The sequence below is a fragment of the Lissotriton vulgaris genome, chromosome 2_1 (assembly GCF_964263255.1).
Source record: "Lissotriton vulgaris chromosome 2_1, aLisVul1.2, whole genome shotgun sequence".
Classification (NCBI taxonomy): domain Eukaryota; kingdom Metazoa; phylum Chordata; class Amphibia; order Caudata; family Salamandridae; genus Lissotriton; species Lissotriton vulgaris.
In genome coordinates this window covers 1,028,997,134-1,029,014,303 of record NC_141687.1, presented here as the reverse complement: position 1 = coordinate 1,029,014,303, position 17,170 = coordinate 1,028,997,134, and the positions used below count along the sequence as shown (strand labels likewise).

Sequence of the window (17,170 nt, the reverse complement as noted above, 5' to 3'; positions counted from 1 at the left end):
AGGGGTGCCAAGCGGCTGAGGACTGAGCCGGGAGCTGCCGCGCCCCCCCCCCCCCTCGACCCCCGGCCGCCGTGGGGAAGCAGGACACAGGCCGAGAGGGTCGGGCTCCCAGTGACCGGCAGCGGTGAGCGCCAGGAGCGCAGAAATCGAGGGCCCGGTCGGGGCCTCTGCAACAGCCGGCGGAGGGAACACAGGAGCTGCGGGACCCTGCCTGGCCCCGGCGACGTCCGGAGGAAAGCGGAGTCTACCGAGGGAGCCCCAGGCATCTTTGGCGGTGAGTGTGGGGCAAACGGAGAGCTAGGGAATCGGAGGCCCGGCTGAGGCCAGACGGATCGGGCTGCAACGACCGCAGGCCCCCAGAGGACACCCGAGACAGCTGCGGCATTGGGGCATTGGTTGGTGGCGGCCGAACATCCTCAGCGGCCCCCCGGTGGCATTGAACAGCCCCCGAGCCGCCACTGAGGCCCAGGAGACACAGCGCGCCCCAGGGGAGAGAGGGCCTGCCTAGCATCGAAGCAGCGGTTACAGGCCCGGCACTGGCAGCCCCCCCACTCCTGAAGCCCGAGAAGACGGTGGGTGGCAGAGCGGCTTGACTCCTTGCCTTGCCGGGGCCAGAGGGCCGAAATTATGAGTCTCAGCGGATCACCCCAAACCCGGAGACGCCGGCCCGCTGTAGGTCGGCCTTGGATTTCCCCCTGTGCCGAGATTGGGGACTGAGGATAAGAGCAGTGGGGGTGTGGAGAAGAAGGTGCGCGGAGATACTAGGGGCGGCCCAGCGACCGGGATCGAAGACAGTAGGCCCAGGCGCAGCGGAGTGGGCGGCTGTATACTGCGGACCAGCCGGGCAAACACCACCCCCACGTCGACAGCGCCGTTGGCCGGACCCCACTTGGCCCACCACGCGACCGAGTGACCTACCAGAGCACCAACCCGAAGACGTACCCGCAGAGATAAGACACGGCAGACAGCACCAAGATGGCAAACGCTAACCGCAGGGGGGGGCGCTCCATCACCGACCTGCTGGTGAAGCCACCGCAGAAGGGAGACAAAATCCAAACGGTGTCGCAGTCGCCCACACCCGCTACTAATAAGAGCGGGACCCAGGAAGAAGCCCCAGTCACGAGATCCTTCCTTGAGTCCGTCTTTGGCTCACTGAGGGAAGACTTCCAGACTCTCAAGCAGGAGTTGGTGAGCGAGCAACGGGAGCTGCGCAGAGACCTGGACGGCTTAGGGGAAAGAGTGGCCACGATAGAGGACTCAAATCAGGTCCGTTGCGAGGAACTGGTGAATCTCCAGCAAGAGGTCCTGCAACTCTGCGATCAGCAAATGGACCTCCAGGCACATAATGAGGACTTAGAGAACCGCTCCCGGCGGAACAACATCAGGGTCCGGGGAGTGCCATCGAAAGCGGGGGGAACAGTGTCACCCTATACCTCCAAGATTTATTCCGGGAAATCCTCAAGGAGCCCGCGGACTTCCCCATCCGCATTGATCGAGCGCACCGGGTGGGCCTAACACGCCGAGCTCCTGCCCCTCCTCCAGACATACTGGCTTTCCTCCCGGACTTTCATCTTAAAGAGAGGATTCTTAGAGAAGCACGCCAGTCACAACCTCTCCGCTTCAGAGATGCACCTGTGGAACTCTTTCAAGACCTCTCAGTGATCACACTCCAAAAAAGAAGAGAATTCAAAACTGTCACCACCTTCCTGAGAGACAAAGAGGTGCCCTACTCTTGGGGTCATCCGTTCCGACTCATCTTCCGGTGGGATGGCACTCTTCACCAGATGCGTTCCCTCCAGGATACCTGCGCTCTTCTATGGATCGAGCCGCCGGACCTAGACAACGGCGACGACACTAATACGGAGTCGTCGCAGGAACATCAATCACAACCCCGGCGTGACGGCTGGCAGAAAGTCCGCAGACGGAGACAACACAAGCCACGTGCTCGCCCGGATCAGCTAACGATTGCCAGAGAGCACGCTGCTGCTGTCCAGGAAGTAGCGAAAGACACCTCTGGGCCTTCATGAGACACTTACAACAGGGGCATACATAGACAGCAGCATCATGGGGGGGGCGGGGTGGGGAGCCACGAAGGTCGCTGTTGCCACGTACCCTATCTGTACTGAAGGACTGGGTTCTTTTGGACCCAGCGGTGCCAGGGCACAACACCTGAAACCTTCGTGGGTAACCTGCTCCGGCGTACAAGTCACAGAGACACGGGACACTTCCTTGGGCGTCAAAGATTCTAGCTTTATTTGCTGCAGGGAACACAGAAGTCACAGGAAGTACATCGAGTGTAGTTCGGGGAGACTGCTTCAAATTGGTTTTGTGGATCGCTCCTTTTATACAGTTTTTACCCATAGGATAACATTGAACACAAAAGTTTACAACCCGGTTCCCACAATTAGCCCCAGAGGGGTCGCTTTGGTCACTTTAAAACATACAAGGTCCGGAACATAAGTGCGGAAACATTTGGCGGTTCCCAACTGTAAAAACCCATCTTCCCACCATTAGCAAATTCCAATCAGCAGTAAAGTAGATCGAAATAGGAACGAAGACAGGTGCAGAGGAAGACGGAGACAGTGGGGAGATCGGAAAGGGTGTAAAAGGGGAGGTATCAAGAAGCACGAGATACAGGCATCAAAGGGACGTGCCTAATGAGATGCACGGCTGAGACAATAAGCCCGTGCGGCAAGATGAGCCTCGAGCGGCACCATCTGCCTTACAGTAGCATCCCCCTCGTCATAAAGACATTTACAAAGAACATGTGTCTTCCGCAAATCTCTTGGGAGTCCCAGGGTCGCGAAGCGGACAACGTCCGTTCGCTGGCTACTTGAGGGCAAGAGACAAAATGGATGCCGTATCTAAGATGGAACCCGTGGGTACAGATGAAAAACCCACATAACAAACGAACGAGTTAAGTTAGCACAGCGAAACTGCGCACACTTACTAAACTCGTTATTTGCGGTTCATAGATACCAGACTCGACCATGTTCGTGCGAGTCGAAGACACCACTTACGATTGTCACGGAACCTCAGACGCTCCTTTTGCCCTCATGTAGGCAAGCACTAGTCGGAATCATACTCAATATTCATCAGACCATCAAGATGTTGTTGTAACATAGCTCTGTCCAACCGAGTCCCCTTGGTAACAGATGGTTGTCTCATACACGTTGTAGCACAGAGGCCACATAAGGCAGGACCACACTGCACGCAAAGGCAACACGTGAACAGGAGCACTACCACAACCCCGATGATCATCAGAATCTTCTAACCCCAAGTCGACATCAGGCCCCAAAACCATCCAAGTAGCGTCCAATCCCCTACATCCACGTGTATGGATTCGGAGATCTTATGCAACTTCGAGATGGCTTGATAGACAGTAGGAGCATTATCTGGAATGAAAATGCAGCAGCTCGAATGGATCACCTTACATACCCCACCGCGATCTGCTAAGATGACATCTAAAACCATACGGTTTTGTAACGTCATAAGTCTCTCCGCCTGAAGTTCTGTGGTGATATTACCAAGGGCACTGGCAGTAATATTAGCTGTCGATTCTACCACTCGAGTCAACTGTCTCAGGTTCCTACTATTAACCATAGGTCCCCAAAACGGGAGGAAACCCTTGAAAAAGTCTCCTGCCTCTTGACCGGCAGTATCCTCTTTGCTAATTACGCCTCGTTCAACTCTAGTCTTATGATAATCGGCATCTACAGTGAACGTCGGAGGCAACAAATTAGCAATGAAACATGAGCCCATGAAGTCTGCGGGCAACCATGTGTATGCACGATCATAACAAATAAAGTATGTGCCCTTGGCGGCCAGAAACACAGGGGACGAGAACATTGGCAGAACGTAACTTTCAGTGCAAGCACTTGCTCCAAGTAGGACTTGCGAGCCACGACCCATAAGACAAAGATTACCAGTGTGGGGTACAACCCATATTGGAGGCGAGCTTTTAAGCTGCTTTTCACTAGTGAACATACTATATTCCCCTCTACTTAGAACCCTATAGGCTTGTACCTCTTCTTCAGGGATAAGAAAAGGATCATGGATCTCATCTTCCATATCCTCTATTGCCATCGATAGCAGCCTCTGATACGAGGTAGGACCAGAGTAGGGGGAACGTTGTTCTTGAATGGGGTGGAAACCCAGTGCGCTTCGAAACATTGTTTGAAATGCTCGAGCTGACCCTTGGGAACTATACGGTAACACCAGATATGGAATTCCCTTACCCGTAGTATGTGGCATCAACCCACACACCCAACAATTAGTAGTGTTAACCACTAACTGATGCTGATGGAGGAGCTGAATAAAGGAATTGTTGCGGAATTCTACACGTCTAGCCTGCTCGTGTTCCGGTAACATATGAAAAGAATGAGGAGAAACAGTCGAAGTAAGGTTAGGGTAAGGAGTAGGAGTAGGGGTAGCAAGTAAGAAGTAAGACATACTGTAATACACCCCACCCGTCAAAAATGCAGAAGCAGTCAGAAACAACACAAACAATTGAAGTATAAAACATTTGGTACGACTAAGTTGCTGCAGCTTGAATCTGTATGCCTGAGCTCCTTCCAAATCATTCAGCTTCGAGAATGCCATTCCCTACGACCGTCCGCAACGTTTCTTGACGCACTTCGTTCTGTGCAGCAATAGTCAATCCCCAGGAGTTCCTAGGAACCAACGGCCTTTAACCTAGCGTCAAGACCTACTGTCCAGAAGGAAGTACGCGCGCGGCCCTACGGCCTTCAATACACAATATGTATATATATAAGCACAACGTCTCTCAACTGTGGAAGGAAAAAGATACAAGGAAGAAGCTTAATACATCAAAAATTTCAATGATACGAATGTTCCAAATTGATCATGGGAAACGAGGATATTGCAGTTGTCAATTTCAGCAAAGCAAGGAAAAAATTTTATTTGTCCTTAGTGTGAGATCGCAAAGAATATCGATGTTTCCCGGGACGTGTCTGCTCGTCGAACAAAGGATCCGTTGAAGAGACAGCGTCCTGCTGATCAGTTAGTTGATCTGGTCTTGAGTCTTTCGCTGACAAGTGTTCAACAGTGGCTTTCTGCTGCGCTGAGGGTTCTCCAACAAGCTGTGCGTCGCTAAAGGGTACAAACGCCGGCAATGTTTCTGTTTCTGTTGACGCAATGCCTTTCCTTACCCACGGGTCTGCCGGCAAAGGAATAGGGACTCGCTTACAATGGGTAGCATGTACCCAATTTTTCCGCCCCTCAAGACGAACGGCAGTCCTCGTGGCCAGGAGTACCTGGTAAGGTCCGGTAAATCGGGGGTCCAGATTGTTCTTGCGTGAGAAGTTACGAGTAACCACCCAGTCCCCGGGCTGGAGCTGGTGGCCTGGACCCTCCGTCTGCGTCGGCAAGGCGTCGTAAACCTGTTGGTGAATTAACCTCAGTTTAGCAGTCAAGTCATGTAAATAGTCAATCAACATCGGATACTCAAGATCAGAGAATATTCCTGGCCTAGGAACCCCCCACACATTCGCAGGACGGCCGAACACTATCTCATAGGGACTAAGCCCTATTCGGGAGTGTACAGTCGCCCTAGTTGACAGTAATGCTAGAGGCAAAGCATCGGGCCACGAAAGTCCACTCGTAGCCTGAATCTTCGCTAGTTTTAGTTTAAGGGTACCATTGTAACCCTCAACCAATCCAGCTGACTGGGGATGATTGGCGCTATGGAATTTTTGATTAATTCCAAGGCCCTTACACACACTCTTCATCACACTTCCAACAAACTCACTTCCGTTATCTGACCACACGACTCTAGGCATTCCATACCGAGGAAAGTATTCCTTCAGTAGGATTTTCGCAGTAGACAAAGCAGTATTGTCTTTGAGGGGATAGGCCTCGATCCATCGGGAGAATGCGCAAACCACAACCAAAACGTATTTCAGGTTATTGCATCTCTCCATATGGATGAAGTCCAATTGGATCACCTCAAAGGGATACGAAGGAGGAGCAAAACTGCCAGGGGGAGTTGGGGTTCCTTTGCCAGGATTGTACATTATACACACCATACAATTCTTCACCAAACGTTCAGCACACTTTGTAATGCCATCATTCTTCCACACATCAGCCAGCAACTTGCAAATGCCTTTCGCGCTAATATGTGCTAACCCATGTGCCATTGTCACAACGGCCAGCACATACGCATCAGGCAACATCCATCTTTTCCGATCCGACAAATCAATCCAACAACCATTCGCATCCAACTTTCCCGTACTTTCTTTCCACTTCGTCTTTTCAGTGTCGGTGGCCTCATTCTGAATTGCTTTCACGCTCTCTATAGTATCTTCACACATACTTGATTCTGCAGGCCACCTAACCGAACTCGTCACATACATTCGAGTGCTAAGGTTCCGGGCAGTCTCCTTAGCAATCTCATCTGCAAACGCATTACCACGACCAACATCATCCGTCACTTTACGATGCGCACTACACTTAACAATTGCAACTTGCGCAGGCAAAGTCAATGCATCCAAAAGATCGTTCACAAGCTGGCCATGCTGGATTTTCGTGCCATGCGACGTCAAGAAACCACGCTCTCGCCACAATCGTCCAAAACTATGCGCTACACCGAAAGCGTACTGGCTATCAGTGTACACATTCACACGTTTCCCTTTTGCTAACACACATGCTCTAGTGAGAGCGATCAGCTCTGCAGCTTGGGCAGAATTCTGATTCAATCTTGCAGTCTCAACAACAGTATTCAATGTTACAACAGCATAAGCAGTAGTCACATCGCCATTCGACAACTTAAAACATGACCCATCCACATACAGAGTGCCATCCGGGTCTTCCAATGGGGTGTTTTTAAGGTCCACTCGACCTTTTGTTTCCTCTTCTGTCCGCAAGTAACAGTCATGTTCTGCTACTTCATCTGACTCTGCACTAATTGGTAACAAAGTTGCCGGATTTAGGACATTACAACGTTTTATCTGAATGTGGCTTGCCAAGAGCGTCAATTCGTACCCAGACAACCTCGCACTCGTCAAGTGCTGAGTTTTCGTTCGATTCAAAAGAGTATCGACTGCATGCGGAACCATCACTGTAAGCATATTATCCATGACCAATCCTGCTGATTGGCGGATGGAGACCGCAGCTGCCGCAGTTGCTCTCAAACAACTCGGCAATGCTCTAGCTACTGGGTCTAAGGTCGAGGAAAAATATGCACATGGACGTTGCTTACCACCAAAAGGTTGCGTTAGAACACTCAAAGCACAACCTTCCCTCTCGTGAACATATAACGTGAACGGCTTGCTGTAATCAGGGGTACCTAACACAGGAGCCGAACACAATGAATCACGTAATTCAGAAAAACTTTTCTGACATTCTTCCGTCCATGGTAAAGGAGTTGAAACATCCTTGCACGTAAGAGCCACCAATGGTTTCGCTAGCAATGAAAAATTAGGAATCCACTGCCTGCAGTACGACGTGATACCTAGAAAGGCACGCACATCTCTTTGGGTTTGTGGCACAGCCATTCGCGCGATCGCTGCAATTCTCTCTGGGGTCAATCTCCTTCCCTCCTTTGACAATAAGTGACCGAGATAGGTTACTTCTTGACAACAATATTGGAGTTTAGAAGGTGACACCTTGTGATTTAACTCACAGAGATGTTGCAGCAACGACACTGTAGCAATTTTGCAAATGTCCTGAGTATCAGCAGCCACCAATAAGTCGTCGACGTATTGGATTAAAGCCGCACCAACCGGCAACCTAAACGCATCCAGTTGACCCTTCAAAGCTTGACTGTAAATCGATGGACTTTCACAGTAGCCCTGAGGAGCGCGTTTGAACCGGAAGCTACGTCCACCAAGAGAGAAACCGAAAAGGTCCCTGCTCTCTTCGGCAATCGGGATGCTGAAAAACGCATTTTTCAAATCAATCACCGAAAACCATGAAGCAGTAGCTGGAATCAGAGTCAGTAGCGCCGTGATGTCAGGCACAACAGGGAATTGAGGAACCACTATTTTATTTACCTCCCGTAAATCAATAACAAAACGATAAACAGGCGGTTTGGTAGGATCAGTACGTTTAAGAATGGGCAGTACAGGGCTATTGCACACGTTTCCCCGAGTTTCTTCGATAACATCTTTCTCGATCAAGTCATAGATGATCGCTAACAATGCTCGTTCACCATCAAGGGAGATACGGTATTGGGGAATACGTGGCAATCGCACATTAGATTTCAACTGAACAACATAAGGAGAGATATCAAGCAGGCCCACATCATTTGGACCCGTCGCCCACAAAGACGCAGGAAGAGAACTCAATTCCGGTGGAAGCTTATCGAGGGACAAATACATGGGAGAGACTACCCTCTCTCCTAACGTAAGCTTTACACCCGCAGGAGAACAATACAAAGTTGCATACAAGCGTTTAAGCAAATCCAGACCCAAAAGATTCTCACCACAACCAGTAGTCAAAATCAACGGAGCTTCGAGCTCACGTGGCCCAATTTGAAGGGGCAAAGGGCGTGAAACTGGATTGCTAACGGGGGCGCCAGAGAATCCAACGGAAACATTTGTTAAGCCAGACAAAGGTGCGCCAGGGAGTTTCGAACGCATGATAGAACTTTTCGCTGCACCAGTGTCCAACAGAAAAGGCTCAACGACGCCCGATGTAGCAACTGCGACGTAAGGCCCTCTCTGATCAACCGGAACTGATACCACTCCCTCTCCTTGTCTTTGGCTATCCTAGTAATTACTATCGTCAGTTCCCTGATCGACGTAATAATCGTCTACATTGTACTGCGCAGATCGTCCTTGCGATGATCCACGTTGATCGAAACAGTTATTAGAATTTGATGAATCGTCAGAGCGATCATTCTGAGCACCACGACCTCTACCACGTGATGCGTGCTGTGAACCACCACGACCTCCTTTAGACGAATTACCACTATTACGTTCATTTAAAGCAAGACAATTGAATTTAACGTGCCCTTCCTGTCTACAATAAGCACATTGATTGTACCCTAACGAAGATCTTCGGAAAGAGGAATCATTACGCGACTGCGATCGATTCGATTGCGACTGTGATCTATTCTGTTGGGACGCATTCTGATTAGAACGTGGCGGATACGCTTGCTGTAACAACACTTTAGTTTTTAGCTCTTTCGTCTTTTTATCAGCACGGTCATTTTCCTCTTTCTCTCTATTCTCGTAATATTGTGCCGTAGCCAATATCTGAGCTGAGGTAGAAACGGCCCATGCACTTTCCGAATTCTTTAATTTATTGCTCAGATCGGGCAACAAGTTCGACACAAATTTATCCACAAACAACCTCTGTCCACCCTCAGTACCCATATCCTGTCCGCTATGATCAATGAATGCTTCCTCGAACCTCGTAAAGAAATCGGAAACACTCTCATCTTTCTTCTGCTTACAGGCTGACAACTTGTCCCAATTTACCCTCATAGCTGGCATAAGCGTTTTCATTAGTGCAATGATTCGTTGGGGGAGAGCAGCAATCAACTGATCGGGTTTAGTAGCAGCCACTTGTCCAGCGTCTGCCGCTGTAATGGCAGCCCAATCACCACCTAATTCATTTGCGTGATCTTGGTGACGAATCTTAGCCCATACCGGTTGCGGTACGACGTTGCCGAACAACATATCGATATCGGCAAGATTCATTACCGTAGCATTTACGAGCTGCGATAATTCCTTATAATACCCAGTGGGATTTTTGCGAGGATCGGGCAAAGATTGTTTCACCTGAAGCACTTCCGATCGTTTCCATGGGAGGTGTATCCACACTCTCTCAAAATGTGCCAATACCGGAGGGGCAGCATTAGGATCAGCTGGTATCCAAACCGGCGGAACTTCACGCATAGGATATTGGCCAGACTCGTCTTGTTTTTCAATATCTTCAACGAACAATGCATGAGGGATAGGAGCGGGACGAAGAGATAGCAACCGCTCAATAGCACGTCGGACATTAGTATCTACTATCAGTCCAGTTGCGAACTGAAGCCGAAGTTCAGACAGGGCGGTCAGCACCTCGTCAGGCGCATCGGCCGCTATCTGATCATGGAGGAACTTGCACATTTCGTCAAACACATATCTCTGAGTTGGTATGTTGAATTGATTAAACGTTTCAAGAACAATACGGGGTGGATTTCTAAGAGGATTTACCATCCAACCCATCGCCATATTATATAGTGCAACGCGTTCTCTGTTACCAGGAAGCTGACTACGTCTCTGAGGACCGTCAGATCCAGCAGACCCAAAAACAGGTCCGAGCGACTGAAAGAAGTTTGTCGCAAGGGGAGAATTACGATTACGAGTAGAGGGAGAGGAGTAAGACACAGGACTAACAAGAGAAGGAGTAGAAACAGTAGCAACAACAGGGGTTAACAAAACAGGAGCAGTAGCGGGAGCAGGAGTATGTGGAAGCGGAGGAGCAGTAGGAATAGAAACAGACAAAGGAGCAGGAACAGACGGAAGAGCGGGTGCAGGTTGAGGAACAGGTGGAGGAACAATAGGTGGAAGAACAGGTACGGCAGGGACCATAGGAGCTGCGGTACCCTGTACGTACGGAGGTGGCGACTTCATAAGATAGGACATTAAAGGATCCTCAACTGCCTCTTCCTTCTTATCCGACTCCGTAGGCAAAGCAGGATAGCATTTATCTATGGACATACGCTGTAGCCTCTCAAACACTTCCTTATCCTTATCCTCCTTATCACGCTGAAACTGCTCAGCCTTCTTCACTATAGTAGCAACATTATCTCGCTGACTACGTTTATTCTGTCTGATTTCTTTCTGTCGGGCTTCTTTGCGCCACAACCGAAAGGCATCAAACATGGCCGGCCTAGATTTACGTTCGAACAACTTTATTTCCAAATTATCTAAGATCGACGCCTCGAAGCTACCGTGAGGTGGCCAACGAAGGTCGCCGTCTTTCTTTGTATATTTAATCCAATAATCATTAAAAGCAATCGGGCCTAGCCCATGTTTGCTATATAAGTCATAAGTAGGAGTTCCAACCGGAGGTATCGGACACGAGTCCTCCAGTCGGGAATCCGCACCACAAGGTCTGAAACAACTGAACAAAGTACTGCGACCAGGCATCTTGCACACTAGCCGAGTTTCACAAACTTCAAGGGTTACGGGATTTACCAAGTCCCAGCAAAGAACAAAACCCTCGGTTTTTGGCGGCTGCAGTCGTCAAACAATACAACAACAAAGTACGCTAGCAAAGTGTCACCGACAAAAACACTCACACAGCGTTTACAACAAAGACACTCGCTAAAGTGTCAACAACCAAGAACTCTGGGAGCGACCCACAAAATACTTAACTCAAAGATCGATGGCGTCCTCAGGAAGGCCCGTCAATCGTCTCGCTATACCACGGTCTACGCCAGGCGCCAAAACAGGTCTACAGTCAGGGCAGCAGTCCGTCGCAGCCGTCAGGAGGCGGGAATCTTCGCGGGAAAAGTCTTCGGGCCACTTATTTCGACAACAAGATCGATGAAGCGGGGTGCACCTTCCCTCGGAGATTTCACACGAAGTTCCTCACGATCGTCGGGCTTGGACCGGTACCACTGATGCAGCCCCACGTTGGGCGCCAACTGAAGGACTGGGTTCTTTTGGACCCAGCGGTGCCAGGGCACAACACCTGAAACCTTCGTGGGTAACCTGCTCCGGCGTACAAGTCACAGAGACACGGGACACTTCCTTGGGCGTCAAAGATTCTAGCTTTATTTGCTGCAGGGAACACAGAAGTCACAGGAAGTACATCGAGTGTAGTTCGGGGAGACTGCTTCAAATTGGTTTTGTGGATCGCTCCTTTTATACAGTTTTTACCCATAGGATAACATTGAACACAAAAGTTTACAACCCGGTTCCCACAATTAGCCCCAGAGGGGTCGCTTTGGTCACTTTAAAACATACAAGGTCCGGAACATAAGTGCGGAAACATTTGGCGGTTCCCAACTGTAAAAACCCATCTTCCCACCATTAGCAAATTCCAATCAGCAGTAAAGTAGATCGAAATAGGAACGAAGACAGGTGCAGAGGAAGACGGAGACAGTGGGGAGATCGGAAAGGGTGTAAAAGGGGAGGTATCAAGAAGCACGAGATACAGGCATCAAAGGGACGTGCCTAATGAGATGCACGGCTGAGACAATAAGCCCGTGCGGCAAGATGAGCCTCGAGCGGCACCATCTGCCTTACAGTAGCATCCCCCTCGTCATAAAGACATTTACAAAGAACATGTGTCTTCCGCAAATCTCTTGGGAGTCCCAGGGTCGCGAAGCGGACAACGTCCGTTCGCTGGCTACTTGAGGGCAAGAGACAAAATGGATGCCGTATCTAAGATGGAACCCGTGGGTACAGATGAAAAACCCACATAACAAACGAACGAGTTAAGTTAGCACAGCGAAACTGCGCACACTTACTAAACTCGTTATTTGCGGTTCATAGATACCAGACTCGACCATGTTCGTGCGAGTCGAAGACACCACTTACGATTGTCACGGAACCTCAGTACTTTGACTCCTACTGGTTTGGGTCTCTTTTGACTCTGATCACTCTACAGGTCTATTCTCCACTTGGTTGACCTGGGACAATGATGTTCACTTTGGTTTACTTGGTTGGGTTCGGGGGACTGGGGATGGGGGGTGGGTCTTGGCAGGGGGAGAATCGGCGCAGTTGGGGGTGCCGGGGAGGGCTCATTCTTGGGGTTGGGGATGGGGGTGGGGTGGGGGGAGGGACCCCCTTGTCCACTAGTGCTGAGAAGAACCGTTTGTTCCCTTTACCTTTCTTCCTTATTGCATTGGCTGACTCCACGCGTGGCGCACATGCCCTCGCACCATGCCCGGGATGACACGGCCCCTGACAGTTCTCTCGCTAAATGTGAGGGGGCTTAATAATCCGAACAAACGCAGAGCAGTCCTCTCTTTTTTAAGGAACTCGCAAGCGGACATATGCCTCCTACAGGAGACGCATCTGCTGTCCAAAGATCAACACAGGCTTAAATCTCGCTTCTTCCCAGAGCAGTTTTTCTCCTCAGCATCCAAGAAAATAGCGGGGGTGGCGATCCTGGTGGCGCAGTCCTTTAGAGGTAGAGTGTTGCAAAAGGAAGCGGAGATCAAGGGCAGGCTGTTAGTTCACCGCTTTCTAGTGGCGGGACAGACGTTGTTGATAGGCTCAGTGTACGCGCCTAATGAGGGTCAGGAGCGATACCTACATTCAGAGCTAGAAACGGCCACAGCCAACACCCATCCACACTTACTACTAGGGGGGATCTGAACCTGGTATTTCATAACACTGCAGATCGCTCCAATCAACGCTTCGGTCAGGTGGGGCGCTTTCCGCGGCGGGACAGGCTCACCTTGAGGACCTGGGCTTAGTTGACTTATGGAGACTCTCCCATCCCCGAGCTACAGCCTACACCCACTACTCAGCAGCCCATAAATCTTATGCGAGGCTTGACTACTTCTTGTGCTCTGCCCAACTAGCAACGCGCGCGCAGGATGTCGAGATCCTTCCGGCCTCGTTGTCAGACCACTCTCCAGTGGTGGCGTCCTTTCTAGTGCCGGACGCCCCCAGGCCGCAACGACATTGGCGCCTGCGTGTCGGCCTACTGCAAAACCCGGCCACGATAGAGAAGATAACGACTTCTATCAGCCACTTTCTAGCCCACAATGCCAATGATGATACCTCCAAAGCCACTCAATGGGCGGCGCTTAAAGCTGTCCTTCGGGGCGAATTTATCTCGGTGGCCGTGGCAGACAACAAGGAGCGCGCTCAGAAGAGGGCTGAACTCACACAGAGGGTGGCTGAGTTGGAGCAAATGCACCAACGCACGGGGGCGGCCAGGGCCTGGCGCCAACTATGCGCGGAGAGGAAGATGCTAGCGGCACTGGACCAAGACGTGGCGGAATTTGCTACCCTATGCCTGAAACATGCCTACTACACAGGGGGGGACAGATGTGGGAAGCTGCTGGCGAGCAAACTGAGGGAGCAGCGTCAGAGGCAACATGTTCGGACGCTTCAGCCTTCTGTCGGTGATCCGATCACTGAAGACGCGGCTATAGCTGCGGAATTCCGTAGTTTCTATGCCAACCTGTACGATGCCGACACACTAGATCTACAAGCAGGCATCGATTATCTAGACGGGCGACACTCCCATCCTTGAATGAGGCCCAGGCGAAGTTTCTCGATAGACCCATCGGTCTGGAGGAGGTCATCTCGGCGATCTCTCGCCTAAAACTAGGTAAGACCCCGGAACCGGACGGCTACCCGGCGGCTTTCTATAAGAAATTCTGTCACCAAGTGGCCCCTCTGCTGCGAGACCTATTTAATACTTTTGATCAGCCAGGGGCCATCCCTCCGGAACTGCTGGAGGCCGCCATCTCAGTGATACCCAAGCCTGGTAAGGACCCGTCCAGATGCGGTTCTTACCGACCAATATCCCTACTGAATATTGACCTCAAACTCTATACAGGCATCATAGCCAGCCGACTGGGCCCGTATATGCAACAACTAGTAGACCCAGACCAGGCCGGGTTCATTCCCCAAAGACAGACCAGCGACAACACTAAACGCGTCCTTCATTTGATTGAAGCCGGCTCCCAGACGAAACCGGGCTGCATGCTCCTCACGGTCGACACTGAGAAAGCGTTCGGCCGAGTGCATTGGCCTTACCTTGACCTAGCGCTGCAGCGTTTCGGATTTGGGTGTACTCTCAGAAACCGTATCTTCAATTGCTACAGGCGACCTAGCGCTGCGTTCCGAGTGAACGGCCACACTTCGCCACGTTTCCCGATTGGCAGGGGGACCAGGCAGGGCTGCCCGCTCTCCCCCCTCTTGTTTGCGCTCTACATGGAGCCATTGGCACAACGGGTTCGGCAAAATCAGCTTATTAGAGGCATCCCCTTCGGTGGGGACACCCATAAGATCAGTCTGTACGCGGACGATATCCTGCTGTCACTCATGGACCCAATGCAATCCCTGAGAGCGCTCTTTATTGAGCTGCATAAATTTGCCCTTGCCTCTGGTTTTAAAATTAATCTGGATAAATCGGAGGCACTGAATGTGTCCCTACCCCAGGAGGTGCTAGCGGACGCTAAAGCCGAATTTGATTTACAATGGTCTACATCTACCGCCCCTTATTTGGGAGTCTTACTAGCGCCCACGATACAGGCCACGGCGGAGGCCAACTAAGCCAGACTTGGCGCACGCCTCACTGAGACTCTCCGGAAATGGAAGCATCTCACGCTGTCCTGGCTGGGCCGCATCGCTGCTATTAAAATGACGCTGCTCCCACAGGCCCTTTATATCTTCCAGACGTTGCCGCTGCGTCCTCCGGCAGGTTGGCTCCAGCGGACGCAAGCCGACTTGTCGCGTTTTGTCTGGAACGGTCGCCGCCCCAGGTTCAAGCACTTAATTGCCACGCTCCCTCCGGCTCATGGAGGAGTAGGATTACCTGACCTGACCCTGTACTTTCAAGCAGCACAGTTGCGCACGCTTGTAGAGTGGTACCAGCTGGAATCCAGCAAGCATTGGCTCTTTCAGGACCAAGCTGTGGCGGGCCGGACTCTCCAAGGGGTGCCCTTCCTACCCCGGCGCAATAGGCCGCCCAACCTGTATGCATCATATGTCACCGGCACGGTCATGGCGGTGTGGGATAAAGTAGCGACTCGGCGAGATCTCACTTCCTTTCCATCCCCGCTAACTCCGATATTTGATAACCCTGAGTTCACCCCGGGCCTGGATGCGCAGGCATTTGCGGCATGGAGGACTACGCCCTGCCGAGAGATTGGCCACATGTTTGATCTCCAAGGCGTCCTCCCATTCCAGAAAGTAAAGGAGGCCTACGGTATAACGGAGGCGGACCGCATGCCCTACCTGCAAATCCGCCACTGGGTCTTGCAGCCGGCGATCAAACCTGGAGCGCAGCGCTTTCTTACTCCCTATAAAAAATGGCTGCTCACAAGCACGTCGGAAAAGAAACTACTCTCGGATATATACCAGCACTTGCTTCTCACTAACAAATACACTTACAGCGCAGGCCAGGCTAGGTGGGAAAAGGTCTTGGGAAGGCAGCTCACGCGCAAGGAGTGGGAGGGGATCTACCACAGGGCGAGGCATTCTGCCTACCACACAGGCCTCACGGAGACACTCACAAAAGTAGCCTCTTACTGGTATCACACCCCTGAACGCATACACCGCTGGGACCCGCACGTAAGTGATCGTTGTTGGAGGGGTTGTGGACAGCTGGGCACGCTGGAACACCTGCTATGGAGTTGTGAACATCTGCAGAAGTACTGGACTCCTATCCTAGATCTGATAGACCTCCATCTCGACACCCAACTTCCCCGATTTCCGGCCTATGTGCTGTTGGGACTGCCCAACGTGTTGATGTACCCGCTGAAGTCCATTAGAGGGAGACTAATAGCGCTTGCGTTAGGGGCTGCAGTGCAAAACATCGTGGCTCGCTGGAGAGATCCTCAGCCACCGGTACAGGTGGGTTGGCTACATAGGCTATGGACCATCCTGGGCATGGAGAAGCTTTCCCTAACCTCAGCGGGCAGAGGGGATGAATTTGCTGACCTCTGGCGGCCTTTCCTGACGCTTCTCACAGGGGAATACAGGGAATTGAGCTGTCCCAGATACCTGAGATTGCTACGTCTCGCAGACACACCTCTCACTGAGCCTAAGACAAAACCCCGCACACAGACATCCTGGAAATAGGGCTCCACACGTGCGGATCTGACCGTTACTACTGGGTTCTTTCATGTTTCCTTTCTTCTACCTCAGCGGACAAGGGTGGGGGAGGGGGGGGGGGGAGGAAGAAGGGGGGGCGGTTTCCCTTTTTTTTTTCTCTTTAAATAATGACTGCATTGTTGTTGCATCCGATTGTTTCTCAGACTTTCAGACGCGGACCCAGTTGGGTTGTAGGCGACTTGCCGTGTTTAATCTGCATCAGAATGGACCAGCATTGGTATTGGCGCAGCAACTGTTCTGTCTTTGTTCGGCCCTTGCTTCCAAATAGCACTGGTCGGTGTATTGGCTTCAATAAAAAAAAGTCAGAGATTTTTCTTTTTTTAGTTCATGCTGATTAGCATGAATTGCTGTTCAGTGGTTTGCGATATGCTCAAAAACGACTGTCTCTTCTAAGTATGTGTTGT

At 51.1% G+C, this 17,170-nt stretch overlaps 1 protein-coding gene across 2 annotated transcripts in view; it reads left to right on the top strand.

Annotated features, from left to right (window-relative positions):
- Positions 1-17,170, top strand: part of TANC1 (tetratricopeptide repeat, ankyrin repeat and coiled-coil containing 1) — a 773,242-nt gene that overhangs the window by 715,216 nt on the left and 40,856 nt on the right. The window lies entirely within an intron of this gene.